We start from the raw sequence: 17,866 nt of genomic DNA, 5'->3' as shown, positions 1-17,866 counted from the left end.
TAAGGCTTAATCTATGAATTTAGAGGTAAAAATCATTAATAAAGTCATCAATAATTTTCATGAGCTAGAAATCCACCAAAATCTGAAAAGTGTAATTGTACAGAATGTTGGCTAATACCATCCAAGTCAGTGTCAGATACCAAATTAAAATTTAAATGCATTTTAAACAGTGTGAAATTCCAGAAAATTTTGCAACAAAATAAATTATTCAAGCCAAAATATTCTCCTTTTCTGCCTTCTATTAGTCTGAAACAGAGAGTGAACTAATTGATCATCCCCAAAGACCATTTTCTCTCACTCCACATGTTAATTCACTCTGACTTTCCAGGGTACATTCAGCTTAACAGCTGATTTTTTTTAATTTATTAATTTTAGAGAAAGAAAGGAAGGAAAAAAAGAAAGAGAAACATCAATTTGTTGCTCCCCTTATCCATGCATTCATTGGTTGATTCCTGTATGATCTCTGATAGGATGGAACCCACAACCTTGATATATGAGGATGACATTCTAACCATCAGAACTATCCATCAGGGCCTGTACAGCCATGTCTTGGTCCTCACATTCCTAGCTCTAGTCATGAGCCTAGCAGTCTAGCAGTGGTGGGTGCAAAGCTGAATAGAGCTGGTATGATCTAATTGGGCATGGAAAAAATATACTTTGCCTACATAACCAAAAAAAAAAGTCTTTCTTCGACCCCTATTCTTAATTCTAAAGCAGTTTTTGCTACTTCCTGATATGAGTCAAGTTTACAAGTCATGTATAGTATTTTTACCTGAAAAAAAAGATTTTTACCATAACACACTAGGACAAGGATTGGTGGGTCGCCCAGCAAAGGTCTGTAGAGAAAGCACTGGACATGGAATGAGAAGACCCAATATCAACCCCAGTGCTGCTACTTTTCAGCTCAGTGAACCAGCATGTCACACATCTCTTGGACCTTCAGTTTCCTTAGGTATCAAACAGGGGTAAGAATTCTCTCAGCTGTTACATACAGAACACATAGGCTCAGACAACAGAGTGGCAATAGCCAGAGGGAAAGGGGGATGGGAGCAGGCAGAGAAGTGCAAAGGAGGGAGATGGGGACAGAAAGAGACTTTGCTTGGGCAGAGCATGCACAATGCAGTGTGCAGGTGGTGTTATATTGAGTTGCACACTTGAGAACTATATGGTTATGCAAACCAATGTCATCCCAATTAATTCAAATCATTTTTAAAACGTGAGACAATACATGAAAAAATCATTGTGTAAAAACTGTAAAGCAATATAGAAATATAAGGCATTTTTTATGATGCCTCAGAAATCTCTCCATATTAAAACCAGACTCCTCAGGACACATTCATATCACTAGAAATCTGCTATTTCTCAGGCTGAAAAACCTCTAGCTTCATGTGCTTCTGTATGAAACTAAAGAGCAGGTGCACTTTGATTGACTAATAGCTGTATAACTTTGAAAAAACTGAGCTAAAATAGGACTTAGGTAATATTAAGGTGAAACTGAGCAATATTAGAAGCAAGAGGTTCTGCTAAGTTTCAGCTTAAGGAGGCAAAAGTATGAAAGAAAAATATGTATTTTTCTCAAAACCCCTATAGAACTTGCATTTCTTGGTGTCGGCAGACACATTCTAAAACCTATGGATCACTTGAGGATTATTCCAGCTGTAATCTTCCTGACAAAGAGGAGAAAATGTTAATTTCTTTCTCTCCAAATCTCTTTTTTCATATGGCAACATCCTTCCTCAATTGTGTGGCCATCTGAGAGTAGAAAATCAATAATGTATTCCCTGGGTGTTTTTGTTTGTTTATTTTATTTTTGTATTTTTTTTAATGAAAGGAGGGGAGATAGAAAGACAGACTCCCGCATGTGCCCTGACTGGGATCTACCTGGCAACCCTCATCTTGGGCCAATGCTCTGCCCATCTGGGGCCCATGCTTGCAACTGAACTATTTTTAGTGCCTGAGGCGGAGGCTCCACAGAGCAAGCCTCAGCCCCCAAGGCCAATGCCCTTGAATCAATCAATCTATGGCTGCAGGAGGAGAAGAGGGAGAGAAGGGGGAGAAGAAAGGGGTAGAAGCAGATAGTTACTTTGGTGTGCCCTGACTGGGAATCAAACCTGGGACTTCCACATGCCAGGTTGGTGCTCTAACACTGAGCCAACTGGCCGTGGCTGCTGTTTTCTAATAATTAATATAAATCTATGTTTGTCTTATATCAAATACATCCACTTATAGTAATGGTGCTAAGTTCTGTTGCTAAATAGATCATATTTATATCACATATCCATCACTAATACAAACAATGATATATATATATATATACACACACACATGCATATGATTAATCAAAGTTAATCAAATATCTAGTCACTGCATACAGAACTATACCAGAAAGTGATGGTTATCAATAATGACCAAAATCTTAACACTTAAAAGAAAGGACTCACTGTTGTACTATAATTACAGAAGACTTTAGAAGCAGCGCTAGCTTTAATGAGAAGAGAAAGTTAAACTTTCCCTTTGGCCTTTCCACATCCCTTTTTTCTTCCACAATGCTTTCAGGCTATTCACTAGCTGCCCATATAATCTCACATTCATGTCTACATACATACACACACACACCCTACCATGACTCTCATTAACTGCCACACAGATCTCTGTCCCCCCACCTTTCAGTCATAGCTCCTTTAGCATGACTTAACTGTCTTCTGTTATAGCAATTCTCATATAAATATAAAAGAGCTACTTCCATTAATGTTTTGAACATTTATATTTATATTTATACACACACACACACACACACAAATACTTATATAACTTTTAAATCTAAAATGCCAATGTTTTTGGTAGTGACTTTTTGGACTGCAGTAGTCTAAGTGCAAAAGAGCTATGTGATGATAAGAACATGATGGATAAATGGATGGATAGATGAATGAATAGATGATAGATAGATAGATAGATAGATAGATAGATAGAAACAGCTAGACAGATGACAGAAATTAAATGCCCATATGTCTGCGCATGTTTATATGTGCTTAAGTGGGGAAGGATACCCTTTAAATCACACTATTTTAGAAAAGCTCCTAGTCTGTTATATGTAAAGTCAGTCATAAATTAAACAACCATTTTTCTCCCTAAGTAAAATAAACATTAAACAGTGGACAAGACCTTTGCAGAATGCTTCTTACACTGCAGTCTCATGTCATTCTTTAATCTTAGGTAAAAATTATTTCTAAAACTTGTTTGGGGCCTCAAATGGTTCGTGATTATAGCACTCCTTATTCTGAAGTCTCTTTCTTATGCATTTGTTGTTATGATAGGCTCCCCCAAAAATATGCTTTCCATCTTCTGAAAAAAGTACTTTGGGGTTCTCTCTCAAAGATTATTAAATTGGGAAAATAACTGTAATACTGACATCGACTTATAATTATTAAATTTAAGTTAGCGATATAACATTGATGTTTTATGCAATTTTTGAAATCAAGGAAATAAGTAAAACCTCAGTTTTTTGATGAAGGAAAGCATCTGTATGACTTAAATTGACAGATCTCAATATAAACTAATTGGCTGCTCACAGAAACGCCTAAAAATTAGGAATGACAAGTCTGTTCCACTCTTCTCTGTAGTTACCGAATGAAACAACCACTCTGGCTATCGCTTTTCCCCAAGCGACAGTAACAGTTGCCCTGCCTGCCTCAGAGGGCCATGCTGAGAATCAAATGAGATAATATATTTTCATATACTGCATTGCTTTATTATTACTATTTAAGCAAAGAATACTACAAACTGGTTTTGGCTTAAAAAAAAAAAAAAAAAAGAAGCAGCTTCCACCTTTATTGACTTCCAGAACTAAATTTTTTTTTAGCTTAATTTTTTTTTTACTTTCTGCTAAAAATACCAAACTGGCGTGCGGGGGACCTGGGTTGGATTCCCGGCCAGGGCACATAGGAAAAGCGCCCATTTGCTTCTCCACCACCCCCCTCCTTCCTCTCTGTCTCTCTCTTCCCCTCCAGCAGCCGGGGCTCCATTGGAGCAAGGATGGCCTGGGCGCTGGGGATGGCTCCTTGGCCTCTGCCCCAGGCGCTAGAGTGGCCCTGGTCGCGGCAGAGCGACGCCCCGGAGGGGCAGAGCATCGCCCCCTGGTGGGCAGAGCGTCGCCCCTGGTGGGCGTGCCAGGTGGATCCCGGTCGGGCGCATGCGGGAGTCTGTCTGACTGTCTCTCCCCATTTCCAGCTTCAGAAAAATACAAAATAAATAAATAAATAAATAAATAAAATTAAAAAAAATACCAAACTGAAGTTATAAAACATAAAGGCCTTGGTGATAATAAATTTATTAAGTAATTGCTTAAGATCCTGTAAGTTTTAAGGCACAGTTTTTAAATTTAGTGGAAGGACTGCAGGGAGTTAAAGACATAAACCAGTCCTAGCAGAGTAGAAGGAGCCGAGGCCGAGTTCATGAATCTGGCTTTGGTGTCTTACCCAGCCAACTTAATCTCTCTGTAATTCTAAACTTCGGTCATGTCACTCCAGCCTTGAATTCCCTAAGTAGTTGACTTCAGACTCTCTTCTTCTTTTTAAAAAAATATCTCTTTGATTAAGGATTAAGTCTTTTTGCAACCTACTCCCTGTCCCCAGCTTTATGTATTTTATCAGCAACGGGAATAGAAAAGTTATGACAATTATTATAAGCTCAAAATCTGTATTCCTAAAATACTGCTTTTGCTCTGTCATTCTGCCATTCAAGCTTCCAGTGTCTTATTGCCAACCATAGATGAAGTCCCTTTGGCTCAGGCAGATTTACAAGGCTTCACTTCTCGATTCCCAGGTCATCTCCTAACACTCCAACAGCATCCATGCTGGTAAGTATTCACCTCCGTTCCCTCCCCAACACCACATGCCATTCTTTCTCTCTATCATTCAAAGTCTACCAAGTCTTAAAGGCCACTGTAAATATCTCTGCCTTCTTTGAAGACCTCTTTAACTATAACAAACTGATGCCATTTACCAACACCTGAAGTACTTGTTTGTATCACTCTCTTATTTTTGCCTTTTGCTACAAAATGATTGTTTCATGAATATGTGTCTAGTTTCCACCTATAAGTTATAAGCTCATGACAAAGTGATAAATTTGAAAGTAGAACAATCCTCAGAACCATTGTTAGTGGAAAAAGCAGTTAATAGAATAATAAACAAAAGAGGGAGGTAAATATAACCATTAATAATGCTATACCCATAGACCCTCAAAATTTTCATAGTATTGTTTTGGGAGTATAAATCATAATTTTTTTCTATTTACTATTGAGGACACACCTGACAATGAGATGGAGTTTTCATGTTTCAAAGCTGCATTTGTGTACTACTTAGTCTATGCTCTCCTGAAAATGGAAACAGCATGGAACAGAAAGAACAGCTGTTCCAATTAGGACTATCACTAAGGCATATATACACGCATCATGAAAGACCAAAAAAAACAGGTTTGAGACTTATTATAGTTTAATTTATACTAAGTGTAGGTGTTGATAATATTTCTGAACATCTTTAGCTATTTGTAATTCATTTCTTCCCCTTGAAATCTCTGCTTTGGCAAGCCAAGGAGAAATGAGGCATATACGTGCAAAGTTTCACCAAATTTTAACCTGTCCCCCAACTGCTTCGCAGTCCTAGTGTTCAGACTTGAAAGTGTTGTGAATATACCACTGCCAAATCCAGACCTTTGATGCTTATTCAGATTTGGAAATTCAATAATGGCTTTTCTTTCTTGTTGAGCTCCTCCAAGTTTGCTTTGGTGACCTACCTGTACCCTTTATCTCACCTGTGTTCAGTTCCTCTCATTTCAACATGAGTATCTCAAAGCAGACATACTTTACTACCTGCCTTAAATTACAGCAATAGCCCAGATTCATCCCCATGAAAATAAGCTTTAGAAAAGAATGATGTTCTACAAACCTTATAAGGTAAAGGAATCTTTGTATTTTGTAGCACTGGACCACAAGTTTTAAAGAGTTTTAAATTCTTGTCAATGGCAAAATGTCTGAAAAACTTAAGGGTACAAGATAGTTTCCTTAAGAACAAGCATTCTTGATTTAACTAAGTTCTAAGAATTCTCTCCTTTCATGGTTCCCTCCGGGAATTGTCCTCAATTTATTTGACCTAGCCTTATGAGTGGGACACATATAGCCTCCTTTAGCAATCCAGTTTTATCTTTTTTTATAAAGATTTTACTTATTCATTTTAGAGAGGGGAGAGAGACAGATGTAGAGAAGGGGGTGGAGCAGGAAGCATCAACCCCCATAGGTGCCTTGACCTTGACCTGGGTTTTGAACTGGCGACCTCAGCATTCCAGGTTGATACTTTATCCACTGCACCACCACAGACCAGACCAGTTTTCTCTTCTAATAAAGTTTTTGTAAATGAAAACTTTTCTTGTGTTTCCATTTTCTCAACAAAATCATAGTTAATTTGATATTGAATGAGTTGAGTATAACTTTACCTTTTCTATCCCCATCACCAAACTGTTTGTGACATAGTGAATTCCATAATAAAGTCTTGAGAGATAGCAGAATATACCATTATCAAATATTATATAAAATGCAAACTGAAAAAATTTACTTTTGAGTCTTCCAATTGTCATGAATAGATTGGCCTTCACTGTTATCAATTCAATACTTCAGATACACACATAAGCAGATTCATAGCTCCTTGTTTTTTATAACACTCTTCCTTCAGACAGGAAATTCTTCTACTTCATGATCATATTAAATTGTATATATTCTTCCAATTTCAGCAAAAGAATTGTCTTCCCTCAAGAAGACTTTTTAACACCACCAAACTTTCCTGGTCTCCCACCCTCTCTGTGGGTTTTTGTTCCTTCGAGCTGCCTTATAAGCAACATAACAAAACCCATCTTCAACTCCCAGACCTCACCCCCCAAATGAACATACCTGTTCTACAAAACACACACTAAGAATTCTTCCAGGTAGCTCAAGATAATGTAAGAAAATCAGATACTTTATCTAGAACAGAGTCTATTCAATCGCTAACAGGCATTCTCACTGTGATGTTAGACTGAGTGAACTCAGCAGCCGTCTGCATTGCTTTAAACTATACATTGAGTAAGGATGAAAATGCATAAATTTTTAGGCATAAGATGCACAGGGGATATTTTAGGGTAAAAGGGGGCTTTAAAACTCTTTAAGTGGTCCATTAGTAGATAGTATCAATACCAATGCTATCTTTCCAGCAATTTGTAGTCAACAAAAGCGAGACTCTGAAATCCAAATTCAAAGAAGAATCAAAATAAACATGAGATTCTAGAAAACTATTCTAACCTTGAAGATCTTCTGTTGAATCGTTATCTTATTTTTCAATTTATTATTTTATATATTTGTCCTTAGAAAAAATATCAGCCTGTATACCCCTCACTTCACTGACTCTATCTAAGTTTAATCTTAAAAGTGTGGTGCTTTTAAAAATTTTTTTAATTTTATGTAAGTCACATACACATTAAAAGTTTTTCATTTATTTTCTTTATATCTGGACATAATTTGGAACTATGTCCTTCCACACAGTGCCTTCTGAAACAAGTTTAACTCCTGTCCATTTCAGTTAGCGTCACATGAATAAAAAGTGTGTATGTGCACATGCGCGCTGAAATCTATGTTGATGAAAGAAATTGAAGAAGAGGCAAATAAATGCATAACAAATGTTTATAGATTTAAAAAATATAAAATTGTGGCCTGACCATGTGGTGCAGTGGATAAATCATCGATCTGAATGCTGAGATTGCTGGTTCAAATCCCTGGGCTTACCCAGTTAAGGCACATATGAAAAGAAACTACTACTATGAGTTGATACTTCCAGTTCTCTCCCTCCTCCTTTTTTTCTCTCTCATCTCTCTAAAAATCAATAAATAAAGTCTTTAAAAATAAATAAATAAAATTGTGCCTGACCAGGCCGTGGAGCAACAAATTGAGCATCAGACTGGGATGCAGAGAACCCAGGTTTGAAACCTCAAGGTTGCCAGCTTCAGCAAGGGGTCACTAGGTCTGCTGTAGCCCCCCAGTCAAGGCACATATGAGAAAGCAATCAATGAACAAGTTGCCACAACAAAGAATGATGCTTCTCGTCTCTCTCCCTTCTTGTCTGTCTATACCTATCTGTTTCTCTCTGTCTCTCACTGTTTCTGTCACAAAATAAAATAAAATAAAATAGCCTGATCTGTGGTGGCACAGTGGATAAAAACATTGACCTGGAATGCTGAGGTTGTCGGTTCAAAACCCTGTGCTTGCCTCATAATACCTGTTCTTCCCCCCTTCTCTCTTTCTCTCTCTTTTTCTCCAAACATGAATAAATAAAATCTAAAAAATAAAAAGTAAAATAAAATTGTGAAAATGTTCATACTACACAAAACCATCTATATATTCAATTCAATCCCTATGAAAATTACAATGGCATATTTTCTCAGAAATAAAATAAAAACAAACCTAAAATTTGTACAGAACCACAAAAAAACAAAAGTAACCAAGCAATTTTGAGAAGAACAAAGCCAGAGACATCATATTTTCTGATCTTAAACTATACTACATAACTATAGTAATTTAAACAGTACGGTACTCCTTACTCTGTGTACCCCCTACTCAGAGTAAAGAGGTAAGGGTGAGTTTATATAAATAGCAAATATTGAGTTACATACATTTGTATTATTTGACTATTATGTTTAAACACAATCAACACATAAGTTAATTTAAATTACAGCGATTAAATATTTGTAGGTTTACAAAAAGTAAAAATAAACAGTACAGTACTGGCATACACAGACCAATACATCAGAATCTAAAACCAAAGAAGAAATATACACTAAACACACACATGCACACAGTCACCTAATATTTGACAAAGGAAGTCAAAAATATTTAATGGGAAAAGATAGTCTCTTCTCTTAAATAAATAGTGTTGGGAAAACTAGATATCCACACACACAAAAAATTAAACTGAAGGCTTATCATAAACACTCACAAAAATTAACTGGAAATGGGCTAAACCTTAAATGGATGACCTGTAACTACAACACCCTTAAAAGAAAACTTAGGGGAAAATCTTGGCATTGGTATTGGCAATAAATTTTTTATATGACCCAAAAGCACAGGCATAAAAAGCAAAAATAAACAAATGGAACTGCATTAAAATAAAAGCATCTGCACAGCAAAAGAAATAATCAACAAAATGCAAAAGCAGCCTAGAGAAAAAGAGAGAATATTTGCAGATTACACATCTGATAAGGGGTTAATAGTCCAAAAATATGAGGAATAAACACAACAGCAATACCACAAATAATATGGTTTAAAAATGGACAAAGGATCTGAATAAATATCTTTCCAAAGAAGACACACAAGTGGTCAACAGTACATGGCAAGGTGCTGAACACAACTAATCATCAGGGAAATGCGAATCAAACCCACAATGACATATCAACTCGTCAAGGCCTGCTTAGTCTTCTGCACACATTAGAAGGGCAATCATTAAGACAAAAGATAAATGTTAGGAAAGACATGGAGAAAAGGGAAGTCTTGGGCACTGCTGATGAGAATGTAAATTCATATTGCCAGTATGGAAAACAGTATGGAGTTTCCTCAAAAAATTAGAAATAGAACTACCAGATGATCCCTCTCTGAGTTTATATCTAAAGAAAAAAAAAGTCAATATCTTCAAGAGATATCTACACTATTATGTCCACTGCAGTATTACTTACCTACAACAGCCAAGACATGGGAACTCCCTAAGTGTCCATAATGTAGTGTGTGTATTCCAATGGCATTTTTCACAGAATTTTTTTTAATCCTAAAATTTGCATGGAATCACAATAGATCAAAAAAGAGCCTAGTAGTTTTGAAAGAAAATGAACAAACCTGGAGGCAACATACTTCCTAATCTCAAACTAGACTACAAAACTGTAGTGTGTGTGTGTGTGTGTGTGTGTGTGTGTGTGTGTGTAAAATGGAATATTATTCAGCCTTAAAAAGGAGGAAATACAGCCATTGGTGACATTACACTAAGTGAAATAAGTCAGCCAGAAAAAGGCAAATGCTGTATGATCTCACTTGTATCTAGAATTTAAAAACTAAACTTACAGAAACAGCGAGTAGATCGGTGTTTGCCGGAATTGGGAGGTGGAAGAAATGGGTAAAGGTGATGAAAGGCTACAAACTTCTAGTTATAGGATAAATAAGTTCTGCGACTATAATGTACAGCATGACGACCATAGTTAATAACACTGTATTCTATTTTTGAAAGATACTAAGAGAATAAATGTTAAATTCTCACCACACATACACACAAAAGTAATGAAAACAATTAATATGTTAACAATATATGCATATATCAAATCATTACACTGTATACCTTAAACTTATATATGTAATATGTGATTACATCTCAATAAAGCTGGAGTAGGGAGTGTATGTGTGTGTGTGTGTGTGTGTGAATTCTCCAGACATAGGCATTCATCCTGCAAAGACACATCATTTACAAAAGACAAAACAGATAAGAGTGTAATATATAAAACCCAGCAACAAAACTAGGAAACAGTCAACACAGCCATCTTTGTAGACATATGACAGAAAATGTGACAATATTTGCACTACGGTAAAGCATGCAAGCTGCCTCAAATTCTTTTTAAGGTTTAAATTTTAAATAGGAGTGCAATATGATTTTCACTACATAATAAAAATAATATTTGGATATTTTGTGATGATTCCATTATCAAGGTCTCCTGAGTAGAGATTAAATGAGCATATATAATGAAGGTTAGAGTAGCATAACTATACAGTAAATGTACAATTACTTAAACCTTCTTAAAGCTATTTCTAACTAGCAGCAGAGTTTTACATGAGTGACATCCGGGGACTTAAAAATATTAACACCTAAGCATCGAAACTCCTTGAATTTTCTCCTCATTTGCATCTGAGTAATTGACATATACACAGTTCAACACTTAGGACAGAACCTAACCACTTGCAAATTAATCAGCTGTTATCTAAAATTCCATTACTTAAGATCACATTTCTAAAAACTGTTGAATATTGAATGAGCTTCACTGATGGAAGATTTAAGAGCATGAGAGAGAACACTAAAAATAAATTACTATTTTCCTAAGATTAGTAATTTTTTTAAAAAATAAAAGTAATATAGGCTTCTATGTTCTTAAAGTTAGTTTCTTCTCCTTGTTCTCCATTTCATTCTATTATATTTCATTCTAATACATTTCATCTATTTTTTTCTACCTGTTTCTCCAATAAGTTTTTGTTGTGAATCTATCATCTAAGGGCAATGCTTGAGATATTAGAGGAAAGTTTCCACCTGAGATAGTGGGATGGGAAAAGAGGTTAGAGCATATATTACCTTCTTGTATGTATACTGCCCTCATATGAGATATTTATTATACAAACATGCCTCATTTTATTGTGCATCACAAATACTGTGGGAGGTTTTTTTTTAATGAAGATTTGTGGCAACCTTGAGTCGAACAAGTTGAAAATCTTCTGAAAAGGATTTGCCATCCTAGATAACAGTAAGATCATTCATGATTTATGAGAAGAGGTCAAAACTATCAATATTAGCAGAAGTTTGGAAGAAGATTCTGACCCTCGTGGGTGACTTTGGGGAGTTCAAGACTTCAGTGGAAGAAGTATGTGCAGATGTGGTGAAAATAGCAAGAGAACTTGAGTTAGAAGTTGAGCCTGAAGATGTGACTGAACTGCTACAGTCTTATGAACAAATTTTTAATGGATGAGGAGCTGATTCTTTGGGTGAATAAAGAAGTGGTTTCTTAAGACACAATCTACTCCTGGTTGAAAATGCCAGGCAGATTGTTGAAATGACAACAAAGGATTTAGAATATTACAAAAACTTACTTGATAAAGCTGTGGCAGGATTTGAGAAAGTCGATTCCAATTTTGAAAGAAGTTCTACTGTGGGTAAAATGCTATCAAACAGCATCACATGCTACAGAGAACTTTGTCTTGAAAAGAAGAGTCAATCCATGAGGTAAACTTGATCACTGTCTTATTTTAAGAATTTGCCACATCACCGCAGTCTTCAGCAGCCACGATCAGTCAGCAGCCATCAACACAGAGGCAAGACTTGCCACCAGCAAAAAGATTATGACTCACTGAAGGTTCAGATGATGTTTAGTATTCTTCAGATACGTACATTGTTTTTATAGCTAATACTGTTGCACACATAATAGACTACAGTACATTGAAAAACATATATTCACTGGGAAACCAAAACATTCACGTAACTTTATCTTAGAGGTCTGGAACCAATAAGGTATGCCTATAAATGTTTAGAGTAGTTTTCGACTATAATACTCATTATTATCAGGCGAGGCAAAGTAGATTTACAGTTGTGAGTACATGGAACACAGAATTTATTCTTGTATTATTATTTATTAATTATTGTATTATTTTCCATATGAACTGTAAACCTACTTTTGCCCCACCCTACATAGTAAATGTGTTTATTTCAAGTATGTTTATATAATCTTCTCTGTCCAAATGTTAAAATCTACTTTTAGAATTTTGATGTACAAAAAATTATTTAAGATTTCTTGCTGCTCATATGTTTATATTCGGTTCTTAACAAAGTGGTGAATAAAAACCTTTTAGAATGTTTTATTAGCTCTGATATTATGTAAAATAGAGTCTTTGATATTCTCCTTGCCCTTCCTTGCTATGATTTAAATAGGATTTTTCAGATATCTAAAAAAAGAACCCGAGATGACGTCAGAGTAATGGCGGAGTAGGAAGCGATACCGATAAATCTCCCCCAAAACTCAACAAGATCTTCAACCAGAAACAGAAAAACCTATACTTGGAGCCTCCAGATGCTTCACAATACACCCGAAGGTATGGTCGAGTGAAAAATTGGCTAAATATATAACCAAATCCTGAAGGAAATAGGGAGTAAGAAATGCTCCGCCTTCCTCACTAACCTAAACAGGGCGGCTTTCTCTGGTAACTGTGAATATAGAAACTGAGGCGGGCAAAGGGGGTGAATACATCCAGGCCGTGCACAAAAGGCCGAACCAGGCTGTGGCACGGAGATCCTAGCGGAGGAAAATCTGATCCTGTGGCAAGCCGGGCAATACAAGCTAACACTCGCGCCAAACCCAAACAAAGAAAGACAAGCGGGGCAGCCATTTTACCCGTTCTCCTGGTTGGTGTGCAGTTAGTGGGCGAGAGATCTCTTCCTAAGCCCCAGAAGTGGGTGTTCGTGTTGCCCCACAGAGAGGCAGGGTCAGAGGCCTTTCTGTGGGTCTAAAGCAGAATCTCTGGGCAGCCTCAGCGCCCTGGGAAAGCCGCGCACGGGAGGGAGCGAGAACTAATTCCAACGGTGGAAATTTTCCGTGCTGGTGAGGGTTTCACTCAGGGAAACGCGGCCGGCCTCATATCCTGGTGTGCGCGCGCAGATAGGTAGTGAGCGATTCCTCCGAGTGCCTCGGCAGGGCGCGCCCGTGTTATCGCACAGAGGGGCAGAGTCAGGGGCCTTTGTGTGGGCAAAAGCGGAATCTCGGGCCGCCCCAGCGCCTTGCAAAAGCCACGCACGGGGACGGAGCGAGACTCAATTCCAACGCTGCAAATTCTCCCTGCGGTTGGGGGTTTCACTCAGAGCGTGAGACTACTGGCCGGATATCCTGGTCTGCGCGCAGATAGTGAATGAGAGTTTCCTCCAAGCACCCCGGAAGTGGGTGCCCACCTGTGTTACCGGACAGAGTGGCAGAGCCAGAGGTCTTTGAGTGGGCGGAAAGCCCGCCTGATTATGCTAGCAGCTCTGACTGACTGAGCCTTACCCAGAGCCCTGTGCTGAGTGGAAATAGAGTGGGGAGTTGCCAGCTCTTTGAACCTCTTACTATCCAGGCAGAGGCAGCAACAACCCCATAGCTGGATTATCAGGCTACTAATTGAGGAAGGAAAGACTAGGAGAAAGGCTCCAGGAACACGGACTCTCTCACTGTCGGAGCCTATGAAAGCTAATGAGCCTTGACTCCCAACGAGACTAAAGCACAATACATGACATTGCCATAGAGACTTATCAACTGCAAACCTCTACCTGAGCGTGCCAAAGGGGCAGAACCTGGGGTACAGAGTCACCGACCAGGAAGAGGGAGAGAAAAGAAAAAATAAGAAGATAACCTCTCAAAATCAAGAATAATCTGCAGACTTTATAACCTATCCCATTTTATTATATTTGTTCGTTTGTTTCTCTTATCTTCATTCTTGATACTTTTTTTCCTCCTCCAATTTGGCTGATTAACTCTCTGCCAGTCTTACTCTCTCCTCTCCTTGAACTACACTACCCATAAGTGTTACATCTCCCATTATCTTTTTTCTCCTCTTCCTTTCTCTCTTTGAGGGTTGCACTCCAAAACCCTTAACTCTCTCTCTCTCCTTTCTTTTTTCTTCTTTTACTGGTTCCCTCTTTTTTTCTCTCTCTCTCTTTCTTTTCTCCCTCTATATTAGTTTCTTCCTTTCTCCTTTACATCTCCTCTCATTCAAACCTCAATAACAAACAAATTATCTTATCTGGGACTCAAACTTATGTTTGTGGCATTTGGGGGTTTTTTTACTTCACCTTTTTAACTCACTAGCAGTGCTCCCATCCCTGGCTCTCCATTTTATCTAGTTCTTGTTCCACTAAATACAATAGTATTTTTTTAATTTGTCCCTCCATTTTTCTGTTCTCTTATTCCTCTCATCACAGACAACACCAACTCTTAGACAACACCAACACCTAAAAGCAAATCATTTTATTCTTGACCCAAATTTTTTCCTTATTTGCTTTTTGTGGGTCCATACCGCCCCCTCTTTTTTTTTTCCTTTTTTTTTCTTTTTTTTTTTTTTTTTGCCCCTTTATTACTTTTCCCCAATTCAGGACCTCCATCACAGGCATTATTTGTTATAATTCACAGTTCACCACAAGATTTTCTCAAGAAAAAGGGGAGAGGAGAGGAAAAAAGGAGGGGGGGAATAATTTCCTTTTTTAAAAAATTATTATTTTATTTTTCTTTATTTCATTATTAATTTTTTTTTAAAAAAAACAACTTTTTGATTTTTTATTTTTTTTAACTTTTTATTCTTTATTAAATCTCATTAATACTATCAACAAAACCACCCTCAGATGCCATTAAGGAAGAGAAAATCGAATATCATGGATACAAAAGAAAGAGAGGTAACACAGCTAGATGAGGAAAAATCTATGGAGAAAAAATTTAATATATTGGAAACCTTGGAGCTAAATGACAGAAAATTCAAGATAGAAATACTAAAAATCCTCCGAGATATACAAGAAAACACAGAAAGGCAATTTAGGGAGCTCAGAAAACAACTCAATGAACACAAAGAATATATGTCCAAGGAAATTGAAACTATAAAAACAAATCAAACAGAGATGAAAAACTCAATTCACGAGCTGAAAAACGAAATAACAAGCTTAGCTAATAGAACAGGTCAGATAGAAGAGAGGATTAGTGAAGTAGAAGACAAGCAACTTGAGGCATAACAGAGAGAAGAAGAAAGAGACTCAAAAATTAAAAAAAATGAGATAGCCCTACAAGAATTATCTGACTCCATCAAAAAGAATAACATAAGAATAATAGGTATATCAGAGGGAGAAGAGAGAGAAAATGGAATGGAGAACATACTCAAACAAATAATAGATGAGAACTTCCCAAGCCTGTGGAAAGAACTAAAGCCTCAAATTCAAGAAGCAAACAGAACACCGAGTTTTCTTAACCCCAACAAACCTACTCCAAGGCATATCATAATGAAATTGACACAAACCAACAGCAAAAAAAAAATTGTCAAGGCAGCCAGGGAAAAGAAGAATACAACATATAAAGGAAGGCCCATTAGATTACCATCAGATTTCTCAGCAGAAACTCTACAAGCTAGAAGAGAGTGGACCCCAATATTTGAAGTCCTGAAAGAGAGAAACTTTCAGCCACGAATACTATACCCATCAAAGCTATCCTTCAAATATGAAGGAGAAATAAAAACATTCACAGATACAGAAAAGATGAGGGAATTTATCATCAGAAAACCCCCACTCCAGGAATTACTAAAGGGGGTTCTCCAATCAGATACAAAGAACAAAAAAAAAACAGAGCCACAAGTAAAAGCTCCAAGAAGAACACAATAAAACCAAATTTAAACTGTGACAACAACAAAAAGAAAGAGGGGGAGAAGATGGAGATTAACAGTAGCAAAGGACAATGGAGTACAAAAGTACTCACAAAATAGTTTGCTACAATGAACAGGGTAGGGACCCTTTTCAGTACTCAAAGGTAACCACCATTGAAAAAACCACCACAGAAGCACATGAGATAAAAAAGATAGCAACAGAGGAAAGATGTATGGAATACAACCAAATAAAAACAAAAGATAGAAAAACGAAAGAGAAGGATCAAACAAGACACAAAACTAACAGAAAGCAAGATATAAAATGGCAATAGGGAACTCACAAGTATCAATAATTACACTAAATGTAAACGGATTAAACTCACCAATAAAAAGGCACAGAGTAGCAGAATGGATTAAAAAAGAAAATCCAACTATATGCTGCCTACAGGAAACTCATCTAAGTAACAAGGATAAAAACAAATTCAAAGTGAAAGGCTGGAAAACAATACTCCAAGCAAATAACATCCAAAAAAAAGCAGGTGTAGCAATACTCATATCGGATAATGCTGACTACAAGACAGGAAAAGTACTCAGAGATAAAAATGGCCATTTCATAATGGCTAAGGGGATACTGAATCAAGAAGACATAACAATTCTTAATATATATGCACCAAACCAAGGAGCACCAAAATATATAAGACAGCTACTTATTGACCTTAAAACAAAAACTGACAAAAATACAATCATACTTGGAGACCTCAATACACCGCTGACGGCTCTAGATCGGTCATCCAAACAGAGAATCAACAAAGACATAGTGGCCTTAAACAAAACACTAGAGCACCTGGATATGATAGACATCTACAGGACATTTCATCCCAAAGTGACTGAGTATACATTTTTCTCCAGTGTACATGGATCATTCTCAAGAATTGACCATATGTTGGGCCACAAAAACAACATCAGCAAATTCAAAAAAATTGAAGTTGTACCAAGCATATTTTCTGATCATAAAGCCTTGAAACTAGAATTCAACTGCAAAAAAGAGGAAAAAAATCCCACAAAAATGTGGAAACTAAACAACATACTTTTAAAAAATGAATGGGTCAAAGAAGAAATAAGTGCAGAGATCAAAAGATTTATACAGACTAATGAAAATGACAATACGACATATCAGAATCTATGGGATGCAGCAAAAGCAGTGATAAGAGGGAAGTTCATATCGCTTCAGGCATATATGAACAAACAAGAGAGAGCCCAAGTGAACCACTTAACTTCTCACCTTAAGGAACTAGAAAAAGAAGAACAAAGACAACCCAAAACCAGCCGAAGAAAGGAGATAATAAAAATCAGAGCAGAAATAAATGAATTAGAGAACAGAAAAACTATAGAAAAAATTAATAGAACAAGGAGCTGGTTCTTTGAAAAGATCAATAAAATTGACAAACCCTTGGCAAGACTTACCAAGGAAAAAAGAGAAAGAACTCATATAAACAAAATCCAAAATGAAAGAGGAGAAATCACCACGGACACCGTAATATACAAAGAATTATTGTAGAATACTATGAAAAACTTTATGCCACTAAATTCAACAACCTAGAAGAAATGGATAAATTCCTAGAACAATACAACCTTCCTAGACTGAGTCAAGAAGAAGCAGAAAGCCTAAACAGACCTATCAGTAGAGAAGAA

This window comes from Saccopteryx bilineata, chromosome 1 (assembly GCF_036850765.1).
Source record: "Saccopteryx bilineata isolate mSacBil1 chromosome 1, mSacBil1_pri_phased_curated, whole genome shotgun sequence".
NCBI classification, from domain to species: Eukaryota; Metazoa; Chordata; class Mammalia; order Chiroptera; family Emballonuridae; genus Saccopteryx; species Saccopteryx bilineata.
Note: the sequence above shows the minus strand (reverse complement) of the source record.